The sequence below is a fragment of the Puma concolor genome, chromosome A3 (assembly GCF_028749965.1).
Source record: "Puma concolor isolate L17-30 chromosome A3, mPumCon1.1.hap2, whole genome shotgun sequence".
In the NCBI taxonomy this organism is placed as follows: Eukaryota; Metazoa; Chordata; class Mammalia; order Carnivora; family Felidae; genus Puma; species Puma concolor.
Window position 1 is genome coordinate 64,987,879 of NC_141669.1, and position 19,773 is coordinate 65,007,651.

At 38.0% G+C, this 19,773-nt stretch overlaps 1 long non-coding RNA gene across 2 annotated transcripts in view; it reads right to left on the bottom strand.

Moving 5' to 3' along the window:
• LOC147582513 (uncharacterized) overlaps window positions 1–19,773 on the bottom strand; it is a 60,054-nt gene that overhangs the window by 34,191 nt on the left and 6,090 nt on the right. The window contains exons 2-4 of one of the 2 annotated variants that reach the window (XR_015248738.1): window positions 17,473–17,602; window positions 10,262–10,377; window positions 8,397–8,595 (exon numbers count right to left, since the gene is read on the bottom strand). This is a non-coding gene — a long non-coding RNA (uncharacterized LOC147582513). Of the gene's footprint in view, window positions 1–8,396; window positions 8,596–10,261; window positions 10,378–17,472; window positions 17,603–19,773 lie in introns of those variants that run through there. The other variant, XR_015248739.1, reaches the window with a different exon arrangement.

Here is a 19,773-nt window from a genome sequence, read left to right on the forward strand (position 1 = left end):
TGAAAATTACCCTGTGCTTCTGTGGTTTTCACCTTGTTGTGTAGCTGAAGGAAGACACATACTCACGCCCTCTGAAGGACGACTGGCTTCCTAAGGGGAAACTCGCTACTCCGAATCTTTTCACTAAGAACTTTATACCTTTGATTCTTTTTTTTTTCTTTTTTTTACTAAATGTGCAAAATAGAGTGCAAGAGAAAGAGGCAGGGAAAAAGTAAATGGTGAAAAGCTACATAGCTACCTCCTCCAGAGGCTTTCAGCCCCTACGGTAGCCACGTGCTTAGCCCTGTGAGGGAGACAGAGATTGCAAACCCCTAAGGGTAAAAAAACACCAGGAAGAACTCGGTCTAACGGGGTAGAAAAGACGCGGGTACTTTGTGAAACGCCGCTGCACAGAAGAATAATCAGAGCCCTGGGCTGTTAGCAGGAGGGAGGCCATTCGGGGACTGCCCCTTTTGTCTCTTCGCCTTGTACGGGCTGGAGGATGGAATAATTGTGGACAAAGGGTCCGAGGAGGGCGGAGGGTAGGGTGTGAACTCTTCAGGAAGCTGCTTTCAGCTGTATTTACCGTCCCATCTTTGAGCCAATCGCCCTGTCCAGTCGGTCGCAAGCCTCGGTCCCGCCGCTGACTGCGGGGTAACACTGCCATCTAGTGGCCGCGTCGCCCCCGCCAGCCCGCGTTCCCTGCCCTCTTGCCGCCTCTGTCGCTCCCTCTCTTCCTCCCTCGCTCTCCCTCGCTCGCGCGCTCTCTCTCATTCTCTCTCTCTCTCTCTCTCTCTCTCTCTCCTTTTTTAAAAAAGGTTTTTATCCAGTCAAAGAAAAAAAACTGGCTCTTGGAAAACAACCAACTCTGTTGGAACTCAGAGATAATAATCAGTTTCTCTGGGCTTGTGAAATTGGCTCATTAAGCTTGCTTTTTAACAGAAAATATTGGAAGCGATTAAGTCTGCTTTACTGAGTGGGCATGAAATGGCCAACCTTCGGCCACCCACAGCTCCTAGGTGCCTGGCGCCGTTTTATGCATGCAGCGTAATGTCTTTACTTGAAGTGCTGTTTATTCATCACCTGCTTATTTATCTCTTTGCATTTGGCAGGCACATCGATCAATGTTAAACTGTCACACAAGGTTATTTTTCTTTTACATAACAGTATAGGCCTAAGGTAGTGGCATATTAAAAGTAATAACTTTCTAACTTGTAGCTCAAGATGACAGCCCCATTTTTACCCGAATATATTACAGCAAGGAATTCCTCATTCCATTCTCCCTCGCCCTCCCCCTCCTCCTCTAGTACTCAGCTCTTCCAAGGTCAAAGGCTTCATTCCGCCTTGCTTCCCTCCCACTTTGCATACCACTCGGTTTGGTTTCCCCTTCACCTCCAGTTATCTGCGGCTCTTAGGGCTGATAAGCCCACAGTGAACATTCTGTCCACCTGGTGTTCACATCTTGCTCGTTCCTCTTTATGATGACATTTACCCTTTTGCATAAAGATGCGGTGGCCGCTGAGCTCTGGAGAAGAAGCAGACAACCTTCTTCTTGGGTGGCGAGGGTTGTGATGGTCTTATGCTTCCATCCCCACAGCCATCTGGGTAAATGTGGTGGAATGGTGCTGCTTTTTATTTTCCTTTGGAGTTGTAACAGGTCACAACAACAGCAACTACAGACCCATCGAAAAATAGAATTAAAAACATTTGAAAGCAACTAGTAATGCTTTGAAGCAACTGGTGTTCCTTTGGGGCTTTTGAGTTGAGTTGTTCCCCCCCCCCCCCTTCCTTTCTTTGGTTTTAGCTTGGTTTGTGTTGCTTTCAAACTACCCAGTTTGTGACGCCTCCTCTCTTGGCAATAAGCCAAGCAGGCTTTCTTTGTACAAGCAGGTTTTCTTTTTCTTTCTTTCATTCCCTTTTTCCCCCCCTCCAGTCCAACCTAAAAATGCCTACAGATAGAATATCAGATCTTTTTAGTATCAAATTTCAAAGTGGCCCTTAGAATTCTTTCCTGCCCTTGATCTCTCGGTTTGGATTTCAGCGCAGACTTGAACTCTGTTGCTAAATCTGCCTTGGACAGTGGCCATCTAATACGATGTTTTGATAATCTTGTGTACCCTGGAATTAAGCGCCTTACTATAGCGGACATTGTTGCACAACTGTTCTTGTGACACAAGGTACCACACCCACTCTGACAATCTACTTCTGTGTACACCAAAAATGCTGATCTAGCAAGTGTGAGAAGGGAAGTGTAAATGGTTAAGAAAATACAGCCCAGCAGATTATCGAAACACCCACTTTGGAGGCTCACAAGCTTAGCATTGCATGTAGCCAGCCAGCCCAGCTATTGGATATGCTTATGCATTTCTGTGCGTAGAAAGATGGTGGAATGCTGATCTATGGTGATCTGTTTTATCATGGGTAGCACAGCTCCAGAAAAAAAAGCACATCCATTAGAAAAAAAATGCAGCCCACCCTGTGTCTATGCTCCTACGATCAATATTTGCATTAAAGTGGTTTAAATGTATGTGGCTCTGAGGCTGTCCATTCTTTCAACCTGACCTGCTGCATTGATTAGGGCTACTGATAGAAGGGGAAAGAGCAAATCAGGCGAGGAAAAGAATTAAAAGGAAAAATAGAAGAAAATGAAAGCTGTTGCTATGAGTCCTGTAGGAGATATACTTTAAGCTATTCATTGATGCCATATTTGCTCAGCAGTCTACTCTGTGGGAGAATCTCTCCGTCTCCCTCATAGGGTTATTTTGTTTTTCAAAAGCCAACAGGATTTCTGGTTGCCTCTAGGACGGGGCCACTTAGTGGCTTGTGATTAACAGCCAAATGTGTCAAGACCAATGCCTATATTTAGCTACTTGGCTTCTGTGCTTTCTTTGTGCCTCAGTGGTCCGTATTTGTGAGCTATAGTTTGCTTGACTAAAATCTCATTAGTAACACTTACAACCACAACTTATTAAATGCTTATTTTGTACCAGATGTTGTTAAGTTCTTTACAGATGTCATCTAAATTGATTTAAAGCAGCCTGTGCAGGGGTCATTCTGATCCCATTTTCACATTTGGCATCCAAGGATGGATTATAACTAGTCCTAAGTCAGACCACCAGTAAAAGGCAAAAACTTTTCAAATCACACATCTTTGATTCTCAAGCCCAGACTCTTAACCATTGTGCTAGGTGATGCTGTGTTTGAGAATTGCTTTTCTCTGTTGGGATGTTTTATCAGAGTAAACATCATACTTACCACTGCTCTGTGTATGAAGAGACATAATGCCCACTGTATAATATTGGAGCCCTTCACTGTGTCACCACAGAAACTTTCAATTATTTGCAGCACAAAATATTTTCAGTGGAGACTTGGGTGGAAATTGATCTCACAGAGAAGGCAAGACCATTGCAAGAGCAGGGCTCCTCCATGTTGGTACTTGGTTCTCCTTCTGCCATGGCAAAGAAATGGCCCGTGTGTTTCTCGCTAGGGGAAGCAGTCTCAAGAAAATCTAAGTTTCTGAGATGAACCACTTCAGGGAGCACATTTGTGGGTTAATTGGACTGGAGTATGAGTACTATTATAGGCACGGATTAATAATCTGTACATGGAGTATTGAAGAATTATGTGTTGAGTAACTACGGTTGTGCCAAATAAGGTATACTTCTTAACATCTAAGAACTGATTCTATTGTTAAGCATACAAAGCGGACTATGAAATAAATTCTTTCGCAAGATGGAATGTGCCATAATGAGGCATATAGAAAGTAAATTTAGGAGGGATGGAGAAAATGAAGAGAGCATTGTCTCCATTGAGATGAAGTGTTTGGGGAAGACTTTGTAGAGTTAGATTTGAAGATAGATGGACAGAACATGAGTTGGAGGACCGAAGACATTCAGAATGGAGAAATATGTGAGTATAGTTGGGAAGTTTTTTGGTTAGATTTTATTTTTAAGTTATCTGTACACCCGTGGGGCTTGAACTCACAACCCCGAGATCAAGATTTGCATGTTCTACTGACTGAACCAGCCAGACTCCTCAAGTATAGTTTGGAATTTTGGAATGAGTGTTCATGCTCAAGCTAATGTTAGCATGTCATGGGCAGTTGGGATGCGTTGGGCTAGACCACAAAGACTTTGCAGGTTGGGATTCGACAGCTGAAACACCCTTGCAGTAAGTATCCTCTTATTGTCTTGGGGAATCAGACAAATTTGTCTGCTGAAATTACAGCTTGGAAATTTGACCTACTTAGGGCATTGCTTGGAGCATTGGAGTTTCAAACAAGCCCTTCACTCTGAAGGAAGAATCTCTTGATACTCTTCATTTTCTCAAGGATGAAAAGAAATTAAAAGTAACACATGTGAAGATTTTACTTATGAGGCTAAGTTGAAGTAGAAGAATTGCCTCAAGAGAGAAAGAAAAAGGTGAAAGTAATTTCTCAAACTGAAATCTTTGGAGCAGTGTGTTGACAAGTTTGCTTTTTACCAAACTGTTGCATGAAAATCTAGTTTATCAGAGAGATACATTTGTGTGTAATAATCCTTCACATTAAAAAGGGTTTTCTGTAAGATTCCTTTGAAAGGAAATCCCTTTGTACATTTTAAATGTGCTTCGATGTAGTAACCTAAATGCAGATCAACCAACCAACAAACTAAAACAAACAAACAAACAAACAAACACCCCACCCACAAACAAAAGGCCTGACTTTTAAGGAAGGCTTTTAAGGAAATCATATCAACCAGTTCATAAAACTAGGCACAGAGTTATAGGTTGCTTCTACATTTTCGATTGAGTTAGATAATAATACCAATTATTATAAAGCACGAGTGAATTTATGATTTTAGGAATGTCTTACATGCTGAGGAAAACAGGTTCCAGAGTAATTTAGTTATTCTTGTAAAAAAAAATCAGGTTTGAAATAACAGTGAGAATGGTAACTGACAAGCAAGTGCTTTAGGATGCGGCTCTGTGTGAGTCAGTCCATTTAGGAATCAACCTTTGGCTTGCAGTGTCTCCTTTTGAGTGAGTCTCTTTGTTTACCGCTCTGTTTTTCAGATTTTTCATAAAGAAGGAACTCTCATATCCTAGATCAGTGGTTCTCAAAGGGCAGTTCTCAGAAAAGCAGCATCCGCACAACATGAGAACTTGTTAGAAATGCAAATTCTTGGACCTCATTCGTCCCTGAAACACGAAGTCAGAAACTCCTGATGGGTCCCAGAGCCCTTGTGTTAACAAACACTTTAGGTGATTCTGATACATGCTGAATTTGAGAACGATCGCCTTAACTTATTTTCTAAAATACATCGTCTTATGCTAGCACTTAAATACTTCTGGTTTCAATCAAAGGATGTTTTCTTGCTGCACAAGTAATTTCAAAGTCCTTTGCTTGTATGGTTCTGTGTGCTTCGCATTGTTCTCTAGTCTCATCCTTCCCATGACACCTGCTGTATCTTACTGCTCTTGCATTTACCCTCCTGCTTTATTTTCTACCCAGCTATGTGGGACGCTTCAGGTTACCTCTGCAGAGCGTGAGTGTAGGGATCTTCCTCTTTTTCTGATGGCAATTTGCCATTCAGGGAATTTAAAAAGAATCCACTATAAGTAGTGTTCTAGGTAGGTCAGATTGTTTGAAGTTTGATCATCAGATAAGTGAAATGATATTTATATATCACTTGAAATAAAAATTCTTTTTAGTTAGATAAAGACTGGTAAGTCTCATAATAATCTTTCTCAGTGATCATTTAATTTCAGTTGGCTTAAGATGCTATTTGTATTAAGTTAACAGGGTGCTAATTTAACATAGGTTTATGGTCATTTGAAGCCATTTTCATTCATTAAGAAAAATATCTCTCTAGATTAGATTATCTTAAGGGTTTGAATAGCAATGGGGATTCCTCTATGTAGGCCTGAGAATTTTCCAGATGAGTGCACACTGTTTCACCGCCCTCTTGAAAAGCATAGAATTCTTTTTACTATAGAGCAGGGCACTGACAGTGGTACCCAGCTTTGCCTTGGCAAAACAAAAACAAAAGCAAACACGTCCACACATTCTGCACTAGATTCATATATTGTATCTATAATTTATCATGATTTATATAATTCCACTATATAGTTTAATTTCAGTATCCTGATTTATAATTTTTTAGAACATTTTATAATTTTTTTCTAAGTAGGCGTCACACCCAGCGTGGAGCACAATGTAGGGCTTGAATTCACGACCCTGAGATCAAGACCTGAGCTGAGATCAAGAGTCAGGCCGTTAACCGACTGAGCCACCCGGGAGCCCCATTTGTTAGAACATTTTAGACATAGCCAGCATCCAAATTATTTTTTCTCTTGATTTTTGTTTTTAAAAAATAGTGTTGAAGATAACAAAATTTTTGTAGCCTGGCTGCATTCCATCCCAAAAAGTACATGGTGAAAAAACATACATCCCCATTTAATTTCCTAAAAGGCATAAATTGCAGAGGACCTTAGAAAATTATTTAATTTCTTTTGAAGAGAACTGCTGTGTAATGTATATAGAACATGTCCTTCACAACTGTTTGATATACTCTCACCCCAGCAGCCATTTCAAAGCAGTTGGAGACATGTGTCCTTGCTTTGTTCCTTCCTGGGTTTTGTATCTTGCAGTTCTGAATCCCCTAGTTTCCTTAGCTTCTCTGGATTTTACTCTCAGGGCTATGTAAGCACTTGGAGAGAATTTGCTTGCTAGATACCTGGAGTTCACCCACCCAAGTTTTGGCCTTGGAACTCTGTACCCTTAGCCCCTTGGGCAACAATTTTGATAAACCTCTATTCTAAGTGATTCTAACTAGTTCAACCTTTAGAACTAATGAAGGAAATGAGGAGGCCAAGAAAATGATAATGGACCAGTAGTAGCTAGACACAGTGGACTTTTCCATACATTGAATCTCTCCTAGTCTATCGAAAATATTTGCAAAGTTTTCAGTAGAAAGGGTTGTAGGATAATGAAATTCAAGTTTGTGTAATTTGCTTTATGGTAGGAGATATATGCTTTATGGTAGGTGTGATTAATTGCAGAACTTTAACTGCATAACAAATTTGGTCACAGGTTCATTTAAGCTGAATTACCCTCAAATAATCTTTTTTGCTTCAAATCTCAAAGTAAGAACTTCTCGCCATGTAGCAGAATGCTTGAATTGGTTCGGCTCCCTAAGCACCTCTTTTTGGGACTGGCAGTGCCCAAGTAGAGAAGAATCTTGACTTACCAGAGAGGTTGGGAGATAGAAGTTATGGAGTTAAGCTCTGCAGGAGGGTATTATATTGCTCCTTTTCCTTTCCAACACTCTTAAGTTTTATATAATGTAAATCTATTTCTGAAATTCAGCAAAGTGTCATTAATATATGATGCTTCTAGCAACCTTTCTGACGATTGAAGGCAGAACAGTACATTCCCTTAAGGAAATGAAAGCTTCTGAGTGGGTTTCTGACTGCCAAGGAGATGTGTTTCCAAAGTTTCCAGAGTCTGTAGGGCCGAAATAATTCTTAAAATTAATCTGAATTGGAGAGTTATGAAAGATAAGCAAACACTACAGTATTATATAAGGCACACAAATTAGGTTCAGAATTTAACTCTTCTGCAGATTTTGATTTTTTCAGCTTAATTCCTGATTTACCAATTTAATACTTACCCAGGTATTACCCACTGAATAATCTGGGTTATGACCCAAAAATTGTCTCCATTTTGTGGCAGAATGGTAATTAACTTATCTCTAATTCTGAAAGCTATTGTGAACAGAAAAATCTTGAGAGGACAGGTACACAGTGCCCTAGTTTCTAAGAAAAAAAAAAAAAAAAGAATAGTTAAGAGCCCCTGAACTGACATACCTGGGTTCAAATGCATATTTTCTAACCATATAACTGTGACTGGATTTGATTTAACTTGAATATATGTCTTTTTTTTTAAATTTCATATAGTTATAGACACCTGGACAGCTATAGCTTGTGGACCAAATCCAGTTTGCCTCCTTTTTTGTTTTTTGGAAAATAAAGTTTTATTGGAACTCAGCTATTTGTTTACATACATATTGTCTATGGCTTCTTTCATACTACAAGGCGGAACTGAGTAAAACTGTTACAGAGACCACATGGTCCACAAAGCCTAAAATATTACTACCTGGCCCCACACAGAAAAAGTTTGTCACCTCCCACCAAAGACTGTAGTTTATTGATTTTTTTTTTAATTTTTTTTTCAACGTTTATTAATTTTTGGGACAGAGACAGAGCATGAACGGGGGAGGGGCAGAGAGAGAGGGAGACACAGAATCGGAAACAGGCTCCAGGCTCTGAGCCATCAGCCCAGAGCCCGACGCAGGGCTCAAACTCACGGACCGCGAGATCATGACCTGGCTGAAGTCGGACGCTTAACCGACTGCGCCACCCAGGCGCCCCTGTAGTTTATTGATTTTATGAGCCCATTGTCTGCCCTTCTTGAATGAGGTAGGTTTATGGAATTGGAGAAAATGTGGTCTCATCTGGTAGAGAAAAAAATACTACCTTGGTAGTTATAATTTGAATTCTCATTGCCTTTCTATCACTTCTCTCTGTTGTTAACTTGGAAGGTGACATCACTGCTCTGATTTTTGGTGTCGTCATCTGTAACAAAAGGAAGTTGGTCTGTATGGTTCCCCGGTTCTTTCTTACCTTTCTTTTTTTTTTTTAATTAAAAAAAAAAATTTTTTTTTTTTCCAACGTTTTTATTTATTTTTGGGACAGAGAGAGACAGAGCATGAATGGGGGAGGGGCAGAGAGAGAGGGAGACACAGAATCGGAAACAGGCTCCAGGCTCTGAGCCATCAGCCCAGAGCCCGACGCGGGGCTCGAACTCACGGACCGCGAGATCGTGACCTGGCTGAAGTCGGACGCTTAACCGACTGCGCCACTCAGGCGCCCCTCTTTCTTACCTTTCTATCAGTTAGAATTGTTCCTAGCTGTACTCAAAGAATACAGCTTTCCCTAACTATTCCTGCCCAAAATAACTTCTTCCTCTGAACTCTATAACATTGGTATATAGTTGCATATTGTATTGGAGTGTCTGTTTAATTTATATTATACAGTTATTTGTTCTTGTTTATTATTTTAAGTTCTAAGTTCCCTGAGAGTAGGAACTATATATTCTTCCTCTCCATATTCCTAACAGGTGTGTTAGAAGAGGACACTAAGTAATTATTATCTTTTTTTTTTTTTTGTATTAAGGAACTTTCAGGACATATAAACAATTGTCCCACATGTTCTAAAAGTATCTGGATCTAGTGGTTTTGCACTTATATAAAAGTAGTGAATGCTTTATTAGGGAAAGTTGTTGAGCTGAGACAGATTTACATGGATAGAGACAGGAAGTGGACTGACCTAGATATTTGTCCTAAGAGGAGCAGTTAGAGGATACAGTGAATTGGTTATCCTGCCCAGGTAGGAAAGAATTATAAGAACAGTTGTGGGAGATGATACGTCCGTATTGGAGATCTAAAATTTATATCCCTAATCCAGACTCTAATACACAGTTCTCATTATACTGGTGTAAGTGAAAATACTGGAGAATGCTTTATGTACTATAGTGTACAAGGGGAATCCAGTGTCTTAGCACCAGATTTTTTTTTGTTAATATTTATTGATTTTCTACAATGGACTTCAGAGTTTATTAAGATAATACAAAATGGGGCACCTGGGAGGCTCAGTCAGTTAAGTGTCCAGCTCTTGATTTCAGTTCAGGTCATGATCTCATGGTCATGACCCATGCAGGGCTCCATGTCAGGCATAGAGCTTGCTTAAGATGATATCTTTCCCTCTCCCTCTGCTCCTCCCCCGATCTCAAAAGAAAGAAAGAAAGAAAGAAAGAAAGAAAGAAAGAAAGAAAGAAAGAAAAAGAAAATACAAAAGATGCGGCCTTTTCTCTCATCCCATATGATGAGACCAAGATGGACAGTCATCCAACCTACCTTCTTTCCTGGTTATTTGGTTTGTAGGGATTTAACCTTTGGAAGAATGTTTGGATAAGGTGTGCTTATACAGCTGTTATTACCTTACTTCTCATTGATATTTAAAGTAAGTAATGTCATTTTATTGCTATTGCAGTGTCTTTGTTCTCTGATTTAGAGATTGTGACAGTTTAGTTAGTTGTTAGAAATAAGTATAACTTATCATGCAAAGACATATCATGGCTAAAGCATTGGTACGGAAAGGTGGTAGTTATTTCAACTAGATCCAACATCAAGAGCCAAACTTATTTAATGGGAAACTTTGAAACAATATCAGAAAGACTTACCTCCCTTGGTTGGTCTTCAGTGTGTACATTAATGTGGTGAGAACAACGTAGTATCCACGGCAAGGGGCTGCCTGCCCATGCACCATATGGTTTCCATTATATTATATTATATTAAGCTTAAAAAAAAAAAAGAAGAGGCACCTCAGACCAATGAGTAATTTCTAAATAGAATTTCAACTTGTTTTGAAAATACAGAAGAACACACAAAACCGTTTATCATTTTCAAGAACATCAAGCATTGGCATGATTTGTTTACTTCACTGTCTCACAAATGATAAAATATGTTTTAAAAAGGAAAGGAATTCATGATCACAGCAGATTCTGATTCAACAATGACCCAAAATAATAAAGGAGGACCGTACATTTTACTTAATTAAAAAAATTTGTTAACAAATGTTTATTTATTTTTGAGACAGAGAGAGACAGAGCATGAGCAGGGGAGGGTCAGAGACAGAGAGGGAGACACAGAATCTGAAGCAGGCTCCGGGCTCTGAGCTGTCAGCACAGAGCCCAATGAGGGGCTCGAACTCACAAGCCATAGATCATGACCTGAGCCAAAGTCGGACACCCAACCAACCGAGCCACCCAGGCGCCCCGCTCATTTTTAATTGTTTGTTAGGTTCATGCAAGTTTCTAGATATGATATGGGGCACATATAAGAAATCAGCCTAGGCTCCGAAAAATCTGGGTTTATCCCATGGTACATGAAAATAACACTGTATAAAATGTACTCATGAAGTCTATTACCATATCTACCCACCCTCGTCCAATGTGGATATCATTCAAAAGACAAGTATGTATGCCTGTGCATGTGTGTCATTGTGTTTATTGTAACAGTTCTTCTTAAGGTTTTTCATTAAAATTACTTCTTAATGGAAGAATTGCTGACTGTTTAAAACATTTCTTGAAAGTTTAAAGGAAGCTTCTACCTACAAATCTTGTAAGTATTAAAGAATGATAAGAGCTTTTTGGTTGGAAAATGTTTGGCTTAAGTGCAAGGTGTCATTCCTTTTGGTTTAGAGGATTGAGGACAGTATGGACTGAAATAAACTTGCTGTTTCATTTGTATACTGGATTAAAAAAATCTTTGTCTAGAATTTAAGGATGCTAGGGATAATTGTCTAGAATTTAGGGAAGCTAGGGGTAATTGAATTAATTGAACATTCAATTAAAAATCTCATGCCAGTTAGAAAATGTCTTAGCAATTATTCAAATAAGAATCCAAACCAGTTTATATGATATGACTGTGGTTGAATAGGACAAAGAAAAAGTGCAGGAAAAACAACATCTTATGACATAATATACCAACACACGGAATTAATTTTCCATTTGACTTCTAAAGATGGAGAATGGCAATTAAAATAGCAAAGTAAATACATAAGTGCATCATTTATAAATAAGAAGACAGAGGTAGAGGGCGTTTAGGAATTATTGAATAACATTTTATAAAACAGACTGTCTTTGAGATGAGATGTGAAAAAATTTAGTGAACTCTCCTTCTGTGGATCAGATTGATGATTATCCATTTTAGGATCAGAGGCCAAATTCTAGGCCACAAAGGCAGATTGGAAGAACACACTTCCTTTGCCTCCTCTTTTTCTCTCTTCTACTCTGATTTCCTCTTCATCTTTCCTGTCCCTCCATGGAGATTGAAAGAAGCCAGAGGAAGATTATTGTTCTCTCATCCTCCTCCACCCGGCCACTGCCATCCAGCTACGGTGAGTGACAGGACTCTATTTTCCAACCTTTGGAGGAACCGCCCGGGCCCTGCCTATCATAGCAGTGAAAATCAGTTTTCCACCATCCGTTCTTTAGCTGATGGAAAAACAAAATCATTGAGTCATAAAACTCATCTGGATTTCAAATTCATCTTTGAGAAAAAGTAAACTGTTGTTCTTGGATGAGCCCCAGGGACTGCTGCTTAATTTCTCAGTTCATTTTCCCCTCTTAGCTTATGTATGTATACGGGTCCCTCTATAGTTCCCTTATGAAAATGTGCATTTTTAATACCACAAAAGGAGGAAAAAAAACCATTTTTTGTAAATATTCTTTCAGTAAAATTGCAATCAATGTAGTCAGAGCTAACAAGCAGATGGATGTATTTGAATGCCATTATCTTGTGTACAACGATATTATCTGTTTCATGAAAAATTCAGTAGTTTGGGCTGCTTTAGTGAAGGGAAGATGGAAGTAAAAAAATAGCAAGAAAAACATGATCAGACTCAGAATCCCTGAGGGGGTCCCATTGCATCATTTAGCAGGAGAATGAGCAATGCCGGAGAAGCATGATGGTAGAGGCACTGTCTGTGTTCCTTATGGCATTCTTGGCTTCAGGTCCCATTCGAGCCCCACAGCTGTAGGTGGGAGCTCCTGGGCCTGCTAAAGCATCACACCGTGACATTTTTATCATCCGTCTAAGAGAAGAAAATAAATTTGCTAACAGAATAGAGCTGGCAGGCTCATACTACCTTGTCACATTCCAGACATCTCTTGGTCTGGCCTGAGCCAGAGGAAACCTAAGAGTGGGCCAGAAAATCTGTGATGGACATGAAGTAGACTTAACTAGTCTGGAGAAGAATGTGGGTTTTTTGAGAAAGGACTAGGTATTTTTGTTTTTTTTATTGGAGATTTGATAAATGGAAATACTTGAGCTGCCAGGGGGATAGGACCTCAGTTTTATTCTCTATAGGCCAAGAATATATTGACGTGGGCAAAATGGCATAGGAATTTGTGCTGATTTTTTAAGATAATGCACATAGTGAGGAAAAAGAATCCAAGCAAGCCCTGTACATACACACAAAAATTGCAAAGTTTTCTATCATCTGACGTGGGAATACGAACTCCTTAGCAACCTCATACAAGGTGACATCGACTTATTTCTCCAAATTGGCGTATTTCTTTCTTCACTGAATGAATTCTGTGCCATAACACCCCCCCCCCCCCCCACACACACACACCTCCTCTTTGTTTGGCTTGGAATATCCTATCCTAATATCTTAGAGCTTTTTGAAATCTTATCCTTCCAAAAAATGTACTTTAAGTTTTATTATTTTAGTGAAGGCTACCTGGGTGACTGATTTTCTTTCCTGAATATCTATTAAGTGTGGTTTGTACCATGCATTTTTCACAAGGTAGGCCTTTTCTTGGATTGTTGCTCATGACATCTTCATGTCAGCAATTGGACTGTGAGTCATTTGAGGTTAATCTTTGTGACTCCAACATCTAACAAACTTCTCTAAACACATTAGGCAGCCAGAAAGTATAAGATCAAGACTGGCATAATTCATGTTTTTGCAATTAAATTGTATGAATGATGGCATTGGATTATTATAGAGAATGCAAATTAATGAGGTATTATTATCACAAGATTTCATGTAAATAGTTTTCCTTCTCTTAATAAGACGAAACTTTAAAAACTTTGCTTTTGTTAACGTCTCTGGGTTATCTCAGTAAAGAAAGATAGTGATGTGAATTAACTTTTTCAGGAAAAATAATGTAAGACTACCAGCTTGATGCAAGTATCCTCAGAAAAAATTTCAAGAAGCATAGATCATATATATGTCAAATATACACATATAAACACACACATATGACTATAACATAGCACGTGATAATTAAGACAGTAGTACTTAAATACATTTCTTCTACTGTAGTAAAACCAGGGGCATTGTATGAATTAAGTTTTCTCTGGGGGAAAATTGTTCCACATTGGATCTTGGAGAACTGGGGGTAGATCTTGGAGATATGAGACTGGGCTGGGAGAATATTCATGACCTTTTCCAGTAGACAGATATTTATTTCCATTATATAGATTCCACAGTCTTAATTTTCTTCTTGACTTCTTCTATGTACTCCTTTTCCTGTGTCTTTTCTTTTTCCTTCCAGTCTTGAGATTTTCCTCACTTTGATCCATCTCATTCTATTCTTTTTTTCATCTTCTGTTCCTCTCTTAGCCAGTAATGACCATAAAATTTCATTGGACATAGTTATTTAACACTTTTATTAAAATAATATGTAATTTTAAAATCACTCTGCTAATATTACATCCTTACCTTTTTATATGCTACATTAAAATTATAGTCTTTTTATCTACATATTTCACTAGCAGTGAAATTAACATGATTTTCGTTCATTCTAATATTAAAATACTTTGAATAAAGTATATTTTAATTTTTTTTACTTCTAAATGATGCATCATGAGAAGTGATGAAACAAAGGATTTTTCTTCATGATGAAAAACGTGACCATTTCTATTAAAAAATTTCCCTCTCTTGTGAGGAAGAAGTGAGGCAGGTAGTTAGATACTTTATAGAGATGTGTTTTACAATTTGTAAGTGGACAAAAATACTATATTTAAATTCATGTAAAAATCTAATAGAAATTATCTGAAGAGTGAAATAGCAGAGGATAGAGTTTTTTGTTTGTTTTTCTGGGTTTTTTTTTTTTTTGGTAGGATACTAACTGAGTATGCAATTTATGTTAAATTCTAGCAAATGAAAAACACTAGACAAATCACTTTAAACTGTGTAAGTCAATGGGTTCTTTTATAAAGAAAGTGCACATTTTATATTTATTGAGTATAGATAACTTGAATATAATGGCAGAAGTATCTGTGAGCCAATGTGGGATATAAGGTATTTAATATTTGTTTTCTGATTTACTGTCTTGGAAATATGTTAGGGACTATGTCTTTAAGTTTGACCTGGTGTATTGCATATAGTACAGAGTAAAAATGCTTGCAAGGTATTCTTGGCTGGAGGTTGGAAATCTTCAGATTTAATGAGATTTATATTAAGAACTGTGGCCAGTTGTTGCAGTGACAGTAAGTGACACCTGAGTATAAGACCCACAGAAATGTCATCATATTTGTTGGTGCAAATTTTAAAGAAATCTACTCTTGTGGTCATCATGACTGGTGGTGAGAATGAGTTCTGGCTGAGAAAGCAGTGTCTGTGTCATAGTTTTTGTTGTACCCAGAGCTCCAAATACAGGAGAAGCCTTTATTAAATGCTGTTTTTAGGAGATAGGAGCTTTAAAAATAAAAATGGGCTGCTTGCTCCCACTCTGTGAAATGTTTCCTGTACTCTAAAATAATTGAGGATAACATTATTGCGGTTTTTTTTGAGAGTAACTTTAGACCTTGAATCAAGAACATCATGTAAGTATGTTATTTTAAATTCTCTATTACTATGTAATAAATTGAGGAGACTATATTGGCACCAACTTGCCCCTCATTTAGCTCTCAAAATGACAGCTTTCACTCTATCAACTTGTAAGCATTGTTATTCTGTCTATCCCCATGATTATGAACAAATTAAAATTCAAGATCGAAATATTGGTATCAGTTGAGAAAGCTGCCAAGTCTTTAAGACTGTATCTTTTATGACAAAGTCAGAATTTATTCTTTGGAGCAAAAAAATGGCAGGTATACATTCCTAATTTGGTCTGATTTCACTGTTTTCTAGAGGCTCGAGGAAGGTTAGAAGGGAAGTTATGGGATTAAAAAAAATATTTAATCTAAGTTGTAAAGGAGCTTGGAACCACACCACAAGCATCATAATTAACTTTAATAATTATAAATGTAAATGCAGACAAGCCACAAGGTTTTAATGGTGTGCCACATGCTTCTGCTAATTATTTTAGAGTTTGGACACATTCAGTGCCAGCTAATTATAAACCCTGCTATGGAAATCATCTGTTTATATTAGACTTATTGATCTCTAGTGTTTAAGCAATATGAAAAGGGAAATCTACAATGCTGGACCATCTGCTTTGTATTCCTAATTGCTTTTAAGGAATCAAATATATAAATAGTCAGCTTTTTATATATTGGGCTTCAAACTCTTTCAAGAAACATATTGTGCAAACCCAAGTGAATTTTAAAAAAAGCCTATTTAGAATGTTTCTTCCTTGGCTCCTCTCAAGGACCCTCCACCCCCTTACCCTCAAAATACCCTCCTCTGACCTTTTTGCAAGATCTTGAAAGCATATTTTCTCCCAGATCTCACAGACTGGTCAAGGTAGCTGAGACTTCAGATATTTACCCTGTTTTAATTATATCTTTTCATTTCCTTCCTAAGAAGGAGCCCTTTTCCCAATCTGTCCCCACCTCCTTATGGTCTTGAATATTTATTGCCATTTCACACTATGGGGAAGATGGCAAGGAATGAATGTCCAGGCAAATGGTTCCATCTTGTAGGAGATGTTTAACTTTATGGCAAATTAAATCTACTGGTGTGTGGAATAGATGCCAGTTAGTAGGACCAGACAGCATTACCTCTCATCACTAACAAGTCTGGCGGGCAAGTCTTTTCTCCACTTTGAGTCTTGTGGGCCGCCTGAGTGGCTCAGTCGGTTAAGCGTCGGACTTTGGCTCAGGTCATGATCTTGTGATCAGGGAGTCAGAGCCCTGCGTTGGGTTCTGTTCTGACAGCTCAGAGCCTGGAGTCTGCTTCAGATTCTGTGTCTCCCTCTCTCTCTGACCCTCCCCTGCTCACACTCTATGTCTCTCTCAAAGACAAATAATCATTTAAAAAATTTAATTTTGAGTCTTGTGATTCTACAGGGAGGTTGGGTTTAAATGAAGAAAGAATTGACTTCTTAGAACGGGGTTGTTTGCTTCATCCATTATTGCCTAGATGGTTATTAGAGTGTTCCAATAACTGGCTTAAAAAAATCTACATATTGGAAAAGACTCCTTTTAAAAATCCTTATTTGTCCCTTTGAGACACCCATATTAAATCATAAAATTATTAACTTAAATTAGTGATTTCTATTAGTTACTCCTATTAAACTAAGAGTTCCTCTTCCTAGGGTCCTACCACTCACATATCCCACCAACACTAGCAAGTAGAGGCAAAGAAACAAAAACAAAAACAAAAACCCCCAAAACAAAAAACAAGTGCCTTTACTGGTGTTTGAGAAGAGGTACTGATATGGTTCGTCATGCTCTAATGACAAGATTTAATTTAAAAATACCTGCTACCGTCAGTAATGTGTAGTCACATATTTTGGGTAAACATTTGTATAATATATACGGACATACACAGATCCCAAGGTTTCTTAAAATAACTAAGTATGTCAGAATGGTTGTGACTTTTCTCTGGTGAATATCTATTAGAAATCTGCTCCTCTGAGATATTTTATCTGACTCTCAAAAAGGCCCTACTCTTTCTGCTTTTTTCTGTAGTTTCGAATGGATGTTCTCTTACCTACCACTTAGTCCTTGTACCATGGGCTGCTGCTTCTCTGAGTTTTAATGTCGGCACATGTATAATTGTAGGGCAGGCCTTCTGTATAATCTAAGTTCATTCTAATCAGAGCTACAGGTTTCCTTCAGCTCTGCAGTGAAAAGAGAATATTCAAAGTCAGAAAGAAATTAGGAGCTTTGTTAAAAGGTGCTTTAAACAGCTCATGTTCCCCCACGCCCTCAAAGAAAGTTACAAATCAAGAGAGCACAATTGGTAGCTACATTATCAAAGCCCTTCTGATAATGCTACCATTTAAATTGGATAATATTGTTTAATGGGCTTTTTAAAAGCAGCCATCCTTCGGATCTGACACTCCAGCATGATTATCTTCCATTCCCATTTAAGATTACAACAGTCCGGTGATAATTATAACATCCATTTCCATCTGGAGTTCAAGGGACTCATACATGTGAATATGGAGAGAGAGTTGAGCAGCTTCTGTTCATAAAGTGGACACTAATTTGATATTTGTGACACCTGCCATTCTATTTTTCATTCCTATCGCCTACATGAAATATCTTTTCCCCAGGTCTTTCTTGCCACCAGCAAGTTGTGGTAGTTTTCTATGTGTTGGCTTCATGATATTGCTTTTATGGACACTAAAAATAGAAAAATAAAAAAATTATTGTCACCCAAATTTTATTTTCTGTAAACTGAGATAATTTCAAAGGTGCAGTTTGCTCATTTTTAGTTGTTATTTAACAGAACTTCCATTGTCTTAGCATTAAACTCACATATTTCCTAATTTCTCTCAATTTCTCCTGAAGAAGCAAGGATTTTTATTACTAGTGTTTTTTTTTTTTTTTTTTTTGTTTTGTTTTGTTTTGTTTTGTTTTGTTTTGTTTTGTTTTTTAATCTAAGACCAAAGAAAGTGCTTGGTACATATTAGGGCTTTAAAATTTGTTAAAGCATTATTGAACAGATGATTTTAACAAATATTTACATTATCATCAGAGTTCTTATTTAGATCAGCTGCTAAAAAGTGGAGAATTATTAGAGTGAGGCATATGAAGGTACATTTTTGTAGGTAGAAAAGAGCCGAGCATCAGCAATTTCATATGGTTCAACTTAATACTTTCTGTCTTTTAAAAAAATTATCTCAGCACCCAACATGGGGCTCGAACTCACAACCCTGAGATAAAGAGTCCCACGGTCTATGGACCGAGCCTGGCAGGTGCCCCCATCTCAGTTCTTTCTAATACAATAGTCTTATCCCTCATGTATTTTCTTGATAAATGAGAATGTGTGTGTGTGTGTGTGTGTGTGTGTGTGTGTGTGTGTGTGTGTGTGTGTTTAATGGAATTAAGCAATTCTTTCTTAGCTATAGTAGTACATTGAGAAAAGCCGAAGTGGTGGGACAAAGTTTTTGGCTGGTAAGTGTGACTTTTATTGATTAATTGTGTGTATTTTATCAGCCATGAAATGGGAAATTTGGCATGTGCTCACACAAAGTTTCTACTTCGACAATTACAGACCAAGCTATTTTACAGATTCTTTCTTGTGTATATTAGGTGTGGATTTGGTATCGCAGACACTTTTCTTTCTGGTGAGACTCTTCACAGGTCACATGGGATTTCCCTCCACTAGAAAAACCTGTCTTGGGCATTGGGTTGGGTTGGGTGTGTCATTCTGTCAAATCTACATCCTATAGGATTGCCTACCTGTCCCTGTTTTGGATTGTTGGCATTCTTCTTTTTGAGTTTATTGAGGAAATTAGCAGATTAATGGCAAGAACCATAACCTACTCTACATACCAGACATTTAGAAAAGCAAGACAAACTGTGACAAGATCTGCAGTAATGGTTTAAATATGATGTGTCATGAATATCAGCACCAATTCATAAAAGGCATTTTCAAAATGTGTTTTAAATTGTATTACACATTTTTTTTTATCCTACAATGGCTTTGAGATGGACTGATCATGCTTAGAAATTTTTGAAATTTGGATTTATTAGGTTCTTATCATATGCCTCCCCATGAACTCACACTTTGAAACTAGTGTGGCTTTCTCACACATTCTATATTTTGGATAATAATCACCTAAATACTAATCACCTAAAAGGGGCCAAATGTTATCAGAGTATTAAATTTGAAATTCATTTTGTGTTTGCCTCATGTTTTTTCTTTATAAATTACACATACTGATTGTCTTTTATTCTTTATTTCTATAGTGAAATAATTTAAACTCTTAATTTTGATTAGCATTAACCCTGTTACTAACTTCCGTTTTAGTGGTGAAAACCATTAGGGTGAAAATGGAAA